At 30.3% G+C, this 16,672-nt stretch overlaps 1 long non-coding RNA gene across 1 annotated transcript; it reads right to left on the bottom strand.

The window, feature by feature from the left end:
• Positions 1–503: 503 nt before the first annotated feature.
• On the bottom strand, positions 504–13,364 carry LOC127715842 (uncharacterized). The gene is made up of 3 exons (XR_007988660.1): positions 13,316–13,364; positions 2,087–2,179; positions 504–637 (listed from the first exon to the last, which is right to left on the bottom strand). It is a non-coding gene; the product is annotated as an uncharacterized LOC127715842 (long non-coding RNA).
• Between the last annotated feature and the right edge of the window lie 3,308 nt (positions 13,365–16,672).

Raw genomic sequence — 16,672 nt, 5'->3', positions numbered from 1 at the left:
ATATGTGGGGAGGGGGTTACTATATTCCATTGATCTGTGGTTTTGCAGTAGAATTGATAAGAGTTCTGTATTCATTTGAAAGCAAATACATTACTGTTGAGGTAATTAATTTTGTATGTTACAGAACTATTCTCATCACATTAAGACAGACACACACATACACACAAAACAGGGTAAAACGAAAATCCAAAAAGGTCCAGTTCCTTAAGCCTGTGACTACAAAAATGACGTTTTGACAATTAGTATTACTTAGAACATTATAAGTATTTGATATAAATGCAAGTAGTTTTACCAAATAATGGTTTAGTTTTTGAGATTTGTTTTTTACAATTATGGGAATTTTTACTCTGTCAACTGTTTTTTCTCTCGAATTGTGTGTTAATGCATGGATTATGACACATTTATTGACCTTAATATATAAATATTTCATATCAGACAAAGCTTTAAAATGCAAAATACTAAAAAATAATTAATCATGTAATTGTAAAATTACTCACGACAGATGTCTTCAGGTCTGCATAATTTTGAGTAATGTGGCTGTCCATATATTGATGAGTTTGTTTAGCGTAAGCTTCAGCATCACTTATATTAGTTAACAGACTTTGGAAAATTGCGCTATACAAATCTTCTAAGCTACCTAATTGTATAAGCAAAATATTCAGACAAACCATAACGTTTCAAATATAAAATTCAAACAAAAAACACTTATTTGCTCTAACAGTATTGAGTTTTCTTTCTTAATAAAATAAGAGGATTTTGTTTTCATTGCAAGAAGATGTTTTTTTTTCTCTTCTAAAGTCGTGAAATTTCCCGTTGTTTTCTCCTTATATCGCAAATGTCATCAATTGATAAAAGTGCATCTTTAGACATAAAACAAGTTGATCATTATAATCATTTGGAGTACCCGTATATATAGTTTTCTTACTTAACTCGAAGTTTTAGAATCATTTGATAAAGGTGCCATGAACAGGTAGATTCTGTTTTGTACTTTCTGTTACCGGGGCCTATACAGAAATATCCAGATAATACCACGTACTGTATAAAATACTTAAGTGCATTATATATAATTGCTGAATGGTTCATGCTGAACAAATCGTAATAACATCATTAACGGTTTATTAACTTTATTTTAAAAGAGTTGAATTTCGATCTGCTTATAATTTCATGTTTCATGTATTATTTCGGAATATACCTTACATTGTTTATACCAATTATCTGGAACACGGATGTTTGGTTATCTGCAATTTATGATCCAAAATATAGTTTTCCATTAGTCTCTTATGGTAACATCCGCCCTTTTAATCGGAATGTTAGATCCGTCATACTTTTTTTCTGTTAGCTTTTTTTTTTATCGAGGATCAATAGCTTTTATATTGTTTTAACAGTTTCAAAATATGCATAATTAAGATTAGATAACAGAGTATGTGTGCTTTGTTCTAACTTATTTCAGCGTTAGACTATTACTTGCTAATGGTATTTTATTTCATTAATCAAATCATTTCTTTAGATAACTATCGTCATTCCTTTACAAATGATCAAGCCTAAATATGATTTTTAAACAGATAATATCGATTCCTATACAAAATAGAATTTTCATTTTGACGGCCAACAATAGAATGTAACATAATTGCTTACCATAATTGCTTGAGTTATACCAAAAGTTGCCTATTCTTATATATGTTTATACATTGTCTAAACTTATTACAAGGTTAAAGATTCTAACGCGTATGCAATAAATTATGTATTATCAAGCTTTCTCGACGTTTTGTTTTATGCTATAGAAATAGTAGAAACAAGACGATGCCGCCTTCCGTTTATTAACGACATTAATTAGAGACGATATTATTTAATTTATTTCCTTTGATCGTGCCTAACCAAAGGCGTCGGAACGGATATGGAGTGAGGGGTTATTCACCTTCCTAAACCTCGAACGTAGGGAAAATAAAACTACGTAAATCGGACTTATCACTGAGCCAATCGTGTTTGAACAACAGCCAAGTTGCCCTTAACTGAAATGATAATATATAAAGATCATATTTTCAGTACAGTTGCCTTACACTGAAATGATAATATATAAAGTACATACTTTCAGTACACTTATCACTTGTAAATCCAGCCTGACAGATACAATCTCCGCCATCATTACAGCTTGCTCCATATTGACAGTCACATGGGTTTTCTAACGATGAGTACACATTTATATTATATAATTTTACGTTTTCTGATAACATGGTAATAAAAATTATACTACTACTTTCAACTTCTTTTACTATACTACTACTACTATATTGTATAACTACATAATTGCTTTATAAGCAAGATAACATGACGTGGTATGGTTTTTTCTCCTGACAAAATCTATTCATCACGTGAAACATAGCATTATACACATTTCTAAGTGACTAACTTCACAATAATTTGTCCCCGCTGAATTAACAAAATATCTTACACATTTGTTTTGCCTGCTTTTATGGGAATCACATAATTGCAGAAGACAAATTAAATTATAGTTACAAGTCTTTTACAGTTATAACTTGTAGAATTTCTTTCATAGCTATAACTTGTAGAATGCCTTTGAAGTTATAACTCGTAGAATGTCTTTCACAGTCAAAACTTGTAAAATGGCTTTAATATTTATAACCTGTAGAATGTCTTTCATAGTTATAACTTGTAGAATGTCTTTCATGGTTATGACTTGTATACTGTCTTTCATATTCATAGTTTGTAGAGAGTCTTTGAGGTATAACTCGTAGAATGTCTTTCATAGTCATAACTTGTAGAAAGTCTTTCATATAGTTTTATTATACTTCATGTCAAAATGCCAGATTTTGATTGGTAAATACGAGGGAGACAATTTACTCTATCCCATGACAAATACTCTATTACCCTTCACGGAGACGCTTGCTCAAGTGTGCGCTTTAATAAATACGGATGCTTGTTATGTATAAGACGACATAGTTTATTACTTTGAATTTGAAATTTAATAGACAGAACATTCAGTATAATAAATTAAATTGTTACCCCTCGAAACGACATTGTCAACCTTGGCTTCGCCTCAGCTGACAATGTTTTCTCGGGGTAACAATCTGATCTATCACCCTCTCAGCTATGTGATATTTATATAATAACTTGTAGAATGTCTTTGAGTTATAAATCGTAGAAAAACCTCCATAGTTATAACTTGTAGGAAGTCTTTGAGTTATAAATCGTAGAAAAACTTCCATAGTTATAACTTGTAGAATGTATTTCACAGTTATAACTTGTAGTATGTCTTTGACAGTTACATCTCGTAAAGTCTTTCATAGTTATATAACTTGTAGAATGAATTTCATAGTTATAACTTGTAGAAAGTCTTTGAGTTATAACTCGTAGAATATCTTTAATAGTTATAATTTGTAGGAAGTCTTTGAGTTATAACTCGCAGAATGTCTCTCATAGTTATAACGTGTAGAAAGTCTTTGAATTATAACTCGTAGAATTCCTTTTATATATAACTTGTAGAATGATTTTGAGTTATAACTTGTAGAATTTCTTTCATAGTTATAACTTGTGGAATGTCTTCCATAGTTAAAACTTGTACACTTTTATATTTATAACTTGTAGAATGCCTTTCATTGTTATTACTTGTAGAATGACTTTCAGTGTCAGTGTTATAACTTGCACATTTTCATAGTTATAACTTGTAGAAAGTCTTTCATAGTTATAACTTGTAGAAAGTCTTTCATAGTTATAACTTGAAGAAAGTCTTTCATAGTTATAACTTGTAGAATCATTATGCCTTTCATAGGTTTATTCCTTGAATGTCAACATCCTTCGATCTACCGACAATTTACCTGTAAAATTGTTTTGGCGTTCGAAGAATAGGTGTAAGTATTTATCACAACAAAAATGTATGCTTATCAAAACAATCATATTAATGAAACAGATAGGTAAATCTAGTTCATGTTTGTCAAATTTTTGAAAATCATTTTTTGCTGTTACTGCTTGAACAAATATGGATTCTCTTAAAATGAAACTTTGAAAAGTGTTGCATCACAAAGTCAACATGTGCATATTGTCAGGAATTCCAGTTTGCACTAATTCTACAAAAGACTCTATGGACTTTGATGGTTTTTTCTTCAATATTTCTATAGTTGTGTGTGCTGTAATATCCACCATATTACTTACTGGAATTTCTTGAAACTTTGTATCTCGTGTTTAATTACTATGTTTTATTTTGTTCAATTGTTCAGGATATTTTTCTTGGTTATAATACTACACCCTTTTTTATTGTAAGTGATTCATAATATATTGTTTGGGTGTTTGTTATGTTCGCAACTCATCAGAATTCTTGTTACCCTATTTATGGATTTTCTTGAAACCTTGTAGAGTTGTGGAAGATATTTTCATACTTTTATACATAGCATAAAAAGAAGAAAAAAATCAATTTTGCATAATATATTATTTATTTGTACACAGAACACACGGAAAACAATACATATAATACAAGCAAACATTTAGCAGATTGGCAAAAAGCACTACATATGTGATCTGATAACAATTTGAAGTTGGTGCTGAATATCACGAGACGGTCTTGGTCTCCATCATCAATGAGTAGGAAGTTGTCGTCTCTCTCCATTTATCCTCTAAGTTGATCTCATGTCTTGAACTTGGCAGTGATGTCTTGCAGGTTGTAAAGGTGGGTATTCTCTGGACTAGTCTTTCAGAGTCGTTGTCCCAGTCTCTGTTGCGTAGTTTGACTAATTCGTCTTAATATATTGTTGGTACTGGATTGCTTTCAGCAATACATCTTTCTTTCATTCTTTTTAGTACTTGATCAACATTGAGTTGAACTGGATCTGATGGTTGATTATGCTGATCTCTGATGTTAACTGGTATTCTATTGAGTGTCTTGATGGTAGCTGTGCAGTCAGACTTTATACATCTCCAGTAGCATCTGTCACCCCGTTTAGTCTTTAATCTGTACTTGTATAGTTGTTGTTTCTTATGATTTTTAAAGTTTAATTATTTGTTTTGTTGAAAATCATATAGTTCATAATTAACTAATAAAATATTTAAAATGATATGGATTTAAATAAACCTTTAGTATCCTTTTATTAGTTTGAAATAATTGTATTTAACTAAAATTTCTTTAATATTTCTAATATGTCTAATGTTAATAAAAATTTCCATTCCCAAAATATTTTTTTTTAATAAAAAGTAATAAAAATATTTTAATTTTCTTTATTTCTTTAAAATTCATAATAATTTTAACCCAAAATCTATTATTTTTTCTTATCAAAAAGTGATAAAATGTTGCAATTTTATCAAGTTCACTAATTATTTTTAACAGTTAAATACGTATAAAAACATTTAAATAGTTAAAAAATCACCTGTTATTATATAAACATCTATTGAAATATTTTTGTTGGCGTTCAAGGAATAGGTAACATATAAAATGTTAGCATTCGAGGAAGACATCCTTTCATAGTTATAACTTGTAGAATGACTTTCAGCGTCAATGTTTTAACTTGTAGACTGTCTTAATGTCTTTGGTAGTTATACCTTGTAGAATGTCTTAATGTCTTTGGTAGTTATACCTTGTAGAATGTCTTAATGTCTTTGGTAGTTAAACCTTGTAGAATGTCTTAATGTCTTCGGTAGTTATAACTTGTAGAATGTCTTAATGTCTTTGGTAGTTATACCTTGTAGAATGTCTTAATGTCTTTGGTAGTTATACCTTGTAGAATGTCTTAATGTCTTTGGTAGTTATAACTTGTAGAATGTCTTAATGTCTTTGGTAGTTATAACTTGTAGAATGTTTTTACCACATACTTGCCGTAAATGCAGATCCTCTCAATATTTTTTCTGCATACAGTTCGAGAAGGATTTTTTTTCAGTTTTGGACCCATATGATTGTAAATGACATAATAATGCTAGTTTTTTCCACAGTTTTATTAAGTATTAAGTGAATACAACTAGACACACCAAGTAAATAAAGCTGGGTTTAGGAAACACCTGCTAAAATGTTTTCTGAATGGAGTGTTAAAAGGAATTTCGTGCAGTGTAAAGGCCCTTACAGATGCCAAACCTCGCTGAATTTTTTCATGTCAAATTTGAAGATAAGGCAATATTATGAATAGATATTCCATTAACATTAAAGACTGTTAAACAGATGCATGTAAAATTAAAATCGATATAGATAATGAAAGTTTCCTCGTTATTGAAACATTCATCTGAAACGTCTGATCAATATCAAAAATACTAAATCAAAAACTCATTCACAAGTAGTTACCTAACCTAAAATAATAATGAGTATTGAACTTTAAAGATTTCGATATTATCTTTTTTATTCTTCCACGAGAATTTCATAATAAGTATTAGACAAAAACAAATTATACTATACACAACTTTGATTGAAATGTTGATTTTTTTTTGCATAAAATATTATTTATAATTGGATAACAATCATTGCAATATAAAAGGAATCAAAGACTTTGCGTTAAACAATTAGATAAAATGAATTCAATTAATAAATACATATTCAACAATTATAAAGTTAGAGTTGTCTCAATGGCAATCATACCATATCCTCTTATTTTTACAGATTTGCGAAGTAGGATTTTAGATAAGCATTTTTAATTTCTTTAAAGATTTGTTTGTCTAGCCCTAACATAGAATTAATAAATGGGATGTTAGATATAATACATGTACCTCAATGATACAGCAACCCAATAAAACAAAACAAAAGACATTAATAGGTCACTTTACAGTTTTCAACAATAGACAAGCGTCAATACATGTCAAGCTCTAAATAGCCCACATTTTTATTTTTGACACTGAAAAACAAAATAGATAAAAAAAAAAAAAAAAAAAAAAAAGATTACGAAGTTGGAGAGCATTGAGGACCCATAGTTCCGAAAGCTTATGCCAAATAAAGCTAAGGTAATCTATTCCTTGGGTAGAAAATCCTTCTTATTTCCAAAAATTCAAAGTGTTGTAAACAGTAAATTTATGACTATGACCATTTAAATGATAATTCATGTCAGCACATAAGTGCTGACGACTAGGCTGGTGATACCCTCGGGGGGAGGAAACCTTCACCAGCAGTGGCATCGACCCAGTGGTTGTAAATAAACTCATCATAGATACCAGCATTAAAATTGTGAACGTCAGACCCGCGTTTTATCTATTTGGTACGGAAGCGTTTTAGGGCCATCCTTTTTTTTTTCAAATTGTCGACTTTAATCTTGGAATTATCAAATTTAATCTTGGAATTTATCAACTTTAATCTTGGAATTATCAACTTTAATGTTGGAAATTCTAACTTTAATCTTGGAATTATCAACTTTAATCTTGGAATTATCAACTTTAATCTTGGAATTATCAACTTTAATCTTGGAAATTGCAACTATAATCTTGGAATTATCAACTTTAATCTTAGAAATGACATATATTTTACTTCTAGCCCATAGTTTATTGTGTTTCTGAATATATATACCTAATCTACATATAATTATTTTCGGGGCTAAATTTTTTTGTAAAATGTAAAAGAAAAAAAGACGTGTATCTAAAGTCTTGTACAGCTCCACGTAGCCTAATATCCATGAAAAGAGGGGGTGTAACTTACTGTTATTTGGTATACGTGGTATGCCAAAAATATGGGTCATAATTTTGCGAGATTTTATATATATTACACTACTGTTTAATGACATTTTATATCGATATGCATTGTACTTTCATAACTTTATATTGATTTGGGGTATGTTCTACATATCTTATATAAATATGTTATTGGAAATCTTATTTATGGCTTATTGTGTTATTTGAATCAATCAGGGACTTTATATTTACATAAATATAAAGTCCCCGAATCTATGCATTTAAAAATTAAAATATTGAATATAAGTAAAGGTCATTCTTTGTATATGTTAGCGGCAATAAGTAAAATTAAGCATTAAGCTTACATCCTAGGCAATAAGCTAACGCCTAGGCAGTAAGTCCATTGCCTAAATAATGTTAGGCATTACTCTTAAATCCTAGGATTTTAACTTAAATCCTAGGATTTAAACTTAAATCCTGGAAATTATGTCCAGGCATTAATCGTAATGCCTAAAATGAAAATGAGAGTAAATAAAAAGAAATTTATTCAAAGTTAAAATAAATTTTATACATAGTAAAATAATAAGAACTGAAGTTTGAATTTCAATTACACGAAATAAAATCATAAGTAAAATATTGATGTTAAAACTAATTGAATAAAACTATTAAATTATATGTAAACTTGTTGGAAAGTTGTATCATTAGCAATCGTACTACATCTTCTTATTTTTATATTGATAGACAATTGTATTGCAATTTATTTGTTACCAATTGGTGCGAAGCTATGGCACAGACAATTTCAGTTTTAATTTTTTCTGGCATGTGTACCTAGTGATCGTACAATATCTTTGTGTAGAGCAGAATTCTTTTGTATATGAACGAATTTGATTCCAATTAATTGTTTCTCATCCACGCAGTAAGCATGTCATGACTATTTCCGTTTGACCACTCAATACTACCCTGCGATTGGAGATGTATTGGCTTCACGTGAACAATAACTAGTTCTGGCCACAATAACATTAAATCAGATATAACCTTAGCTGTAAATTCACGACCTTTGTCCTTGTGCTTTTTATGTGACACACCAAATATGGTGAAAACATAAACTAAATTAGAAGCCACCTTTGAAGCAGTTTTTGACGTAAAAGCTGTAGTTATATATTTTTAGGTGATCTTGGTACACCATAATGAAAATATAGTTTCTATCCTTCTCTGATCGGAAATCGATTAAATCAACCTGTCCTCTTCTGTAAAACTCTTTATATAAAACGGGTTTTAATACTTCTCCCTTCTCTATGTACATTTTATCATGTTACATTTTTTACAAAATGGAAGAAACAGTACAATGGAATCATGGAAAATGCTTGGAAAGCCATTATTAGGTTGTTTAATTCTACGTTCTATAATAATAATAGGCCGCTTTGACATTTCTTCATGTGTTTTTCCCTAAATACCATACAGTTTCTCTAGAAAAACATAAACTTATAAATTTCCCTCAACATTCTCTATTACCTTAGTTGTCAGTCTTTCAAACCTCCAATGGTAAAAAATTGTCGTAACATTTTAAATTGTAATAGTCTATAGTTGCTTAATTTTCTGTTTTTGAAATTAATCTTCGCCATTTGATCATTGTACTTTTGCCATGGGTATATGATCTTTGTTTTCCCTGATATTCCGCAAAGAATGAAAAAAAATGTTGTTGCTTAAATGCTAATAATCCAGATTAAGAAGTGAAAAGACATTAGACAAGATGGATATTTAAGAAATATTTACATATCCAATAAAACAGATGGAAAGATGATGTGACTAGCAAAATTTTATATTTTGACCAGCTCAAAGCGGCTCGACCATTGAAGAGCAATAACACAAAGAAATACCAGTAAGTTATTTTTTGAATACCAAAAAATACTAAAAATTAAAGATTTTTTAAATCAGTTTATATTAGTTTTTGGAATATAATTTTTAAAATATTATTAATTTCACCTAATTAACATGTATTTGGACGATAAACAAAAATACCAAAATTATCGTATTGCCTGAAATGATGTTTAGCAATAGGTTGAATAATCATTATCAGATTTCAGGAAATAATCTTAATGCCCGGAAATTTAATAACTTAATGCCTAGGTGCTAACTTATTGCCTAGGATTTAAGCTAATTGCTTAATTTCACTTATTGCCGCCAATGATTTGTATAGAAATACTATACAAATCCTTGTTGCCGCTAACACATATATTTATGTATAAATATAGGTACCAAATATTAGTGAATGTTATATATATATATCACTACAAACTGCTCAGAGTCTGAAAAGACCATATTTTGTGCTTGACCAGTAAAGTCGAGCACATATTTTACTCGACTAGACTCGACATTATCTCGACAGTACTTAACTGTACTTGACTTTGGTCTCGACTTTACTTAATAAGTCTGATTCAGTACTTGACAATCTTGGTGTAGTCTGAAATGGTCTCGACCAAGGTTTGACCAGTCTCGACCTGTCTCGACTAGTCTCGACCTGTCTCGACTAGTCTTGACCTTCAAATTTAGTGTTGACTGGTCTGAATCAGCCCATCTAACTAAATTAAATATTGATCTTACAAAATTCCAGGTTATTTGGTAGTTTGGTTCATTGCTGTGAAATTGAATAATTTAATTAATAGGTAAAAAAAAGCAAGAATTTTCAGTTTTGATTAAATTCAGATAGTCATCTTTAATTATTTCTATAACTTTTTCAAATCAACGTGGATTTTCATAAAACTATACAGCTATCTTAATTATAAAATTGATCTTAAAAAAGGCTAAAATTTTCAGTTTTGACTAAATTCAGATAGATACCTATAATTTAAATATTTAAATTTGACAGCAATAAACCACATTACCAAATAACCTGGTATTTTGTAAGATAAATATATAATGGAAATAGCTGTAGATTTTGATGAAAATCCAAGTTGCTTTGAAATAGTTCAAAAAAAGATTTAAAGATGACTATCTTACTTTAGTCCGAAAAACTGAAAATTTTAGCTTTTTTTTACCTTGATTAAGGTGGCTCGGGTGTCTTCCTCCATCTTGGATTTTAAAGTAGCAGATAACAGTTGGTATAAATCTTTGATGAAATGTGCAATTTTTTAGAGTAGTATGTAATTCATGTGTAAGACTTTTGATGTAAATATGGAAAATAATGTGTTTTATCATATTTACAGCTGTAATTTCTAAAAAACACCATATTTGTGTTGGATTCCTTTTTTTTCAACTGTGCCAAAAAAGGGAGATAACTCAGATAGTAGGGGAGATAATTCAGATAAATTATTTTTTATAATAGAAAGTGTTGTGAATTTACCTATTTTAATATATAGCAAGAAAACAAGTTCGGTGACCCCATTTCTTCTTTTTCTTATCTGAAAGCATGTTATAAGAGCTATCTTCTCAAATTTTATCTTAAAATTTTATCATGTAGTTTTCTTTTTGTCACACAAAATTGGATTTTCCATGCATAATCTATACAAAATCTGACAACTTTGCACAACCTGTAGCGTGAAAAAAAGTCCGGTGACCCATACTTTTTATTATATTTTTGAAAAAAGCATGATAAAAACTTCATTTTGACAAATTATTAAAAAATTCTATGGATACTAATTAAGACGCCCCAGCCACCTTAAGTTAAATCATTAAATTTGACAGCAATATGCCAAACAACATAACAAACTGGGATTCAGTAAGATCAATGTATAATTGAGATAGCTGTAGAGTTTTATGAAAATCCAAGTTCATTTGAAAAAGTTATAGAAATAATTAAAGATGACTATCTGAATTTAATCAAAACTGAAAATTCTTGCTTTTTTTTTTACCTATTAATTAAATTCTTTAATTTCACAGCAATGAACAAAACTACCAAATAACCTGGAATTTTGTAAGATCAATATTTAATATAGTTAGATGGGCTGATTCAGACCAATCAAGACTGAATTTGAAGGTCAAGACTAGTCGAGACAGGTCGAGACAGGTCGAGACTGGTCAAGACTGAGTCGAGACTTGTCGAGACTGGTCAAGCCTTGGTCGAGACCATTTCAGACTACACCAAGATCATCAAGTACTGAATCAGACTTATTATGTAAAGTCGAGACCAAAGTCGAGTACAGTTAAGTACTGTCAAGATAATGTCGAATCTAGTCGAGTAAAATCTGTGCTCGACTTTACTGGTCGAGCACAAAATATGGTCTTTTCAGACTGAGCAGTTTGTAGTGCATATAAAAATGGGTACATTTTTTAAGTAAAAAATGGCACACCCCTACCAAAAAAATTCGAAGTTACCCTCTCCCCCTCCCCTTTCCTTGTGATTAATGTCAAAATTTAAATATCCATTTGTAATTGTGTATGCAGTATATACATTTATTATATCATATTGCTGAATAGGCGGTTGTGCATCGGTATTTACAATCGCAATCACCAACAAAAAGTAAAGTAAAGCACATCAATCTGAAATGCAATGTTTGGCCGAGCCGAGAGTCCAGTGAGCCAAAAGTCACGATGTTCTCAATTCAGAGTGTCACTAGGTTAATGAAAGTCGGAAAAATCAGTGTCGCACTAATAATGGTCGGAAGATTAAAGTTGGAATTTCCAAGTTAAATGTTGATAATTCCAAGATTAAAGTTGATAATTCCAAGATTAATGTTGATAATTCCAAGATTTATGTTGATAATTCCAAGATTAATGTTTGATAATTCCAAGATTAAAGTTGGAAATTCCAAGATCAAAGTTGATAATTACAAGATTAATGTTGCTAATTTCAAGATTAAAGTTGATAATTCCAAGATTAATGTTGATAATTCCAAGATTAAAGTCGACAATATGAAGGAAAAAAAAGAAATAGGATGGCCCTAATACGCTTCCATAATTTGGGTTTCTAGACTTAAAGTCTTTTAAAAGGGCGTAACTTAAATAATGCAATAAGGAATAAACATTTCAAAAATAAATACACTTATTGAAGACTTATTCAAACTACTTAATAAGTTGCATAGAAAATTTGAACATACAGTACATTGCCAAAAGTATTCGTCGCCTATATTTTACATAAAAAACACATTTTAAAAATATATTTTGAAGGCATTTTTGGTTGGAAGGATTTTTACAAACCAGGTGTGGAAAGATGGAAAATTCTCTAAAGTATAGTTGTTTATTTGGTCATGGATTTATCTTCATGTATTTTCGTTTTCTCCTGATGTGAACACGTATAATATTTTTTACAATTTAATTTGGTTGAAATAAATGCAGCGAATTTCTGAACAAAAAAAAACAATTGTGTTTATACCATCAGAAAAAATAAAAACGCTCCACATCAAAAATACAACAAAAACAAAAACAAAAAAATAAACCTATGATAGTTCTGCTTCTATTGGTACCAAGTTGGCTAAAAATCCTAAAATCCATCCAGAAATGACAGCACAATATTTTTTTTTAAAAGCGTTCCTAGATTAAATTCATATTGGCCATCATTGCCAGTCAACATATGAAAAGATGCATATTAAGACAATCTTGTGATTTAACTTCGAAATTAATGTTAAAGTGTCCTCACGGATGAGTATTTTATAAAAATTTTAATGACAAATTGAAATCTTCAAAAAGTATTACTTGCACAGATTACCGTTAACTGTAAAATTTATCTCTCCCAAAATGATACGGGTTAAAACAGAATCAAAAGTTCTTAACATTAAAAGAAAACAGAATAAAATCTTACCAGTCGTAGTAACAGTTATTATGTTCCAAAGTATAAGCTGGACATATATCTAAAATATAAAAAATAATAACTTGCATCTGATTTAATGTAGTTATACAATTACCTAAAATATCTAACGAGTCAGAAATCAATGTAAAAATATTAATACAAAACACACATTTCTATCTTTTAAGCTCAAGATACTAATTGATAATGGTCATAAATATAATAATGATCAATCATTACATCTGGTATTTGTGGGATGAACACCAATTAGTTAATTTAAAGTTTGAAGCAGGTCAAAAATGTTGCTTTCGTTTTTCTGTATTTAATTTTTTTACAATCTTATTAGAATACTGAAGAAAATTCTGTCATCCTGTTCTGTCAATAATGTTTCTGTGTGAAATATTTTATGAAGCACAGGTTCCTATATTAGGGTATATGACGACAGGCGATCATAACAGCAGGATAACATTAATAAATACAAAGGGCTTGTTTTCAAAAACAGCACTGTTTGATGTGGTATATTATTGTTTATTATTGTTTTGTTTGTATTTGTGATTTTTGCAATATATATTTCCGTTTTTTCCTGTGCAGGTTTTTATTGTATGGAATTAAAGAGATGGATATGATTGCCAAAGAGAACAAAAGAGACAACTATCAACTAGAGTCCACAAGACGAGAATGTAAACTATAACATGTCATCGTACATACTGCATAGTAAGCTATGAAAGGGCCCGGCATGACACATGAGAAACAATTCAACAGAGAAGACCAACGACTTGAATTATGATAATCACAACAAATGAAAAAACAATTATTGCTGACAGCAAATCAACGACAACGATTGGATTAGTGGGTCCTGACATGGTAATGCATGTGACGGGGTTAAACATGTATGTAGCTTTTCTTTTGCCTGTCTTAAAAGAGAGGCGAAAGCTACCAAAGGGATATTCATAAGTCGAAAACGAAGTCAGAATGCTTTTCAGTAGTTATGTCATATCTTAAAAATACAAATGTTATACGTGAAGTAGATATGTGAAACTCATCAAAAGCTTATAATTTAGTAAGTCAGACGTGTGTTTTGTCTACACAAAATTCAACAGTGATGCTCAAATCAAAGCAGCTGGAAGGCCAAATCTATTACGAAGTTGTAGCGCATCTAAAACTACGCATACAGTTAAAACAAAGTTGTGCCAAATCTAGCTCAGGCAATTTATGTCTGAGTGTTAAAAACCGTAGTGTTTTGAAAATTTTAAACGTTTTATCAACTGTAAATTAACAGGACATGATCATATAACTGATATTTCATATCAGCACAGACGTACTGACTATTTGGCTGGAGTTATCGTCGGGGACGAAATGTCCACCAGCAGCGGCATCGACCCAGTGAGTGTAAAAACTCGTCATATATACATGTACCAGAATTTTCCAGCAAATGTAACTAAAACGTTGTCAATGAGGGAGTAAGGTTTTCCAGTTACAGTTTCAGATAGTATTCAATGTATTTGTTATCATCAAGGTGACTTTTAACAAAGTTATATTGTCCCTACTTCAAATAAGAAATTAACTAAAAGTGTATTAATACCTTAAATGTTTAGTTTTTACACTTCATTTCAAGTGCCAGTATTATAATATGTTACGTAACAAAAGTGCACTTAAGTACCAACCAATAATGTTTGTTCAATATTTGTTTCTATACAATAATAGTTAGCTGAGAATTATGGTATATTTTGACAAAAGGCAATTATTGAAGGGTTAAAAGTCAGTATCTTCTGTATATTGCTCACTCAAACAGACACATTTTGTTACATTATTTAAGAAATGACTGTAATATTTTTTCTGTCTATGAAGAAATAACATCAAAAATGTGGTGCACACTTAATAACCCGCGTAGCGGGTTATTTTAAAGTGTGCACCACATTTTTTATGTTATTTCGAATAGACAGAAAAAATATTACAGTCATTTCTTATAATTTAATTCATAATTCCATTTTAAACCGGAGTAAATCATGAAAAAACGTTGATGACGTCAAGGTCACATGGCAAAATTATGTCTATGAGCTGATAAACAAAACAACGTCAGCCAATCGGAAGACGCGTTACATCCAAAATTAAATTATTACGTAATTGAATACTAAGTAATGTAATTGTACAAAAAAACTAAGGTTCCAACTCCTTCAGACATAGTTAACCATAGACGATTATAGCTGTTCTGTTTATATATGGCCTTCTGTCCTACATTTCACAAAAATATCTAACGACTAAAATAGATCGCAAGTCTGGAACATTTCAGTATACTCAATCAATTCATATCGTAAGATTTTTGTGAAACGTAGGCCTGGATTTTATGCTTTAAAAATTTCTTGACTTTCCAAACTTATGGTCTTGACCGTGCTTGGTGGAGTTGTTTAAGAGTCACGTGCCGTGCAAATGTAAATCTTACTTCTGTGAACATACTTTTTTGTAATAATTTGTTATGTAACGTGTAACAGGCGATCAATGGATCCGTATCTGAATAAATCAGGATTTCAAGTGTTCAACTCAATTTTTCACCACAACCAGTTGTCCTATTCAAAACAATCAACACATCCATAAATGGATTTACAACGAAAAATATATACACAGCACAATGCACATAAATCAAAATGCAAGGTGAAGTACCTCATTCACAATGCATAACAGAATGCAATCACTATGCAACATGTATCAGACCAATTTATTCACAATGTCACTAACGGATTACTATGCAACATGCATACGGCCCTTTATTACACAATGTCACCAACAGATTACTTTGCAACATGCATCAAGTAAGTATCACACAAAACGTATGAACACAAAATCACATATATACAACTTCTATTTACAACGTCCACCCATATGTAGTATCACCTTGTTAGTCTGCAACTAACCACAATAACACAATGACACAATTACACATGCACAAATCCTTTAATGCACAAGGAATATATATATAAACACAGCTGAACTCACGCACTAACTATCCCTTTCAGTTCCCACACATTGAATATTATCCAAACTGGTAAGGTTTAACACAGTGCACTTTCACTTATACACTTCCACAATATAACAACTTGCAACACCAGCAAGTATACACCTTGTATTCTCACTAATACACTTACACAATACAACAACTTGCAACACCAGCAAGCATACACCTTGTACTTTCACTGTACAATAACTTATTATATAAGTTTCACTTTATATCACAATCACTATTGCAATATCCACATATAAATCCGAACACTATTCATATATATCTTTTGGAATCACTTAATTCACTCTACTTACCAGTTGGAAAATAATCCCAGATGTTATCACTTCAACGGTCCACATAAAACTCACAAAGTTTCT

This window comes from Mytilus californianus, unplaced genomic scaffold (assembly GCF_021869535.1).
Source record: "Mytilus californianus isolate M0D057914Y unplaced genomic scaffold, xbMytCali1.0.p SCAF_9, whole genome shotgun sequence".
In the NCBI taxonomy this organism is placed as follows: Eukaryota; Metazoa; Mollusca; class Bivalvia; order Mytilida; family Mytilidae; genus Mytilus; species Mytilus californianus.
This window is presented reverse-complemented; position numbering and strand designations above follow the sequence as displayed.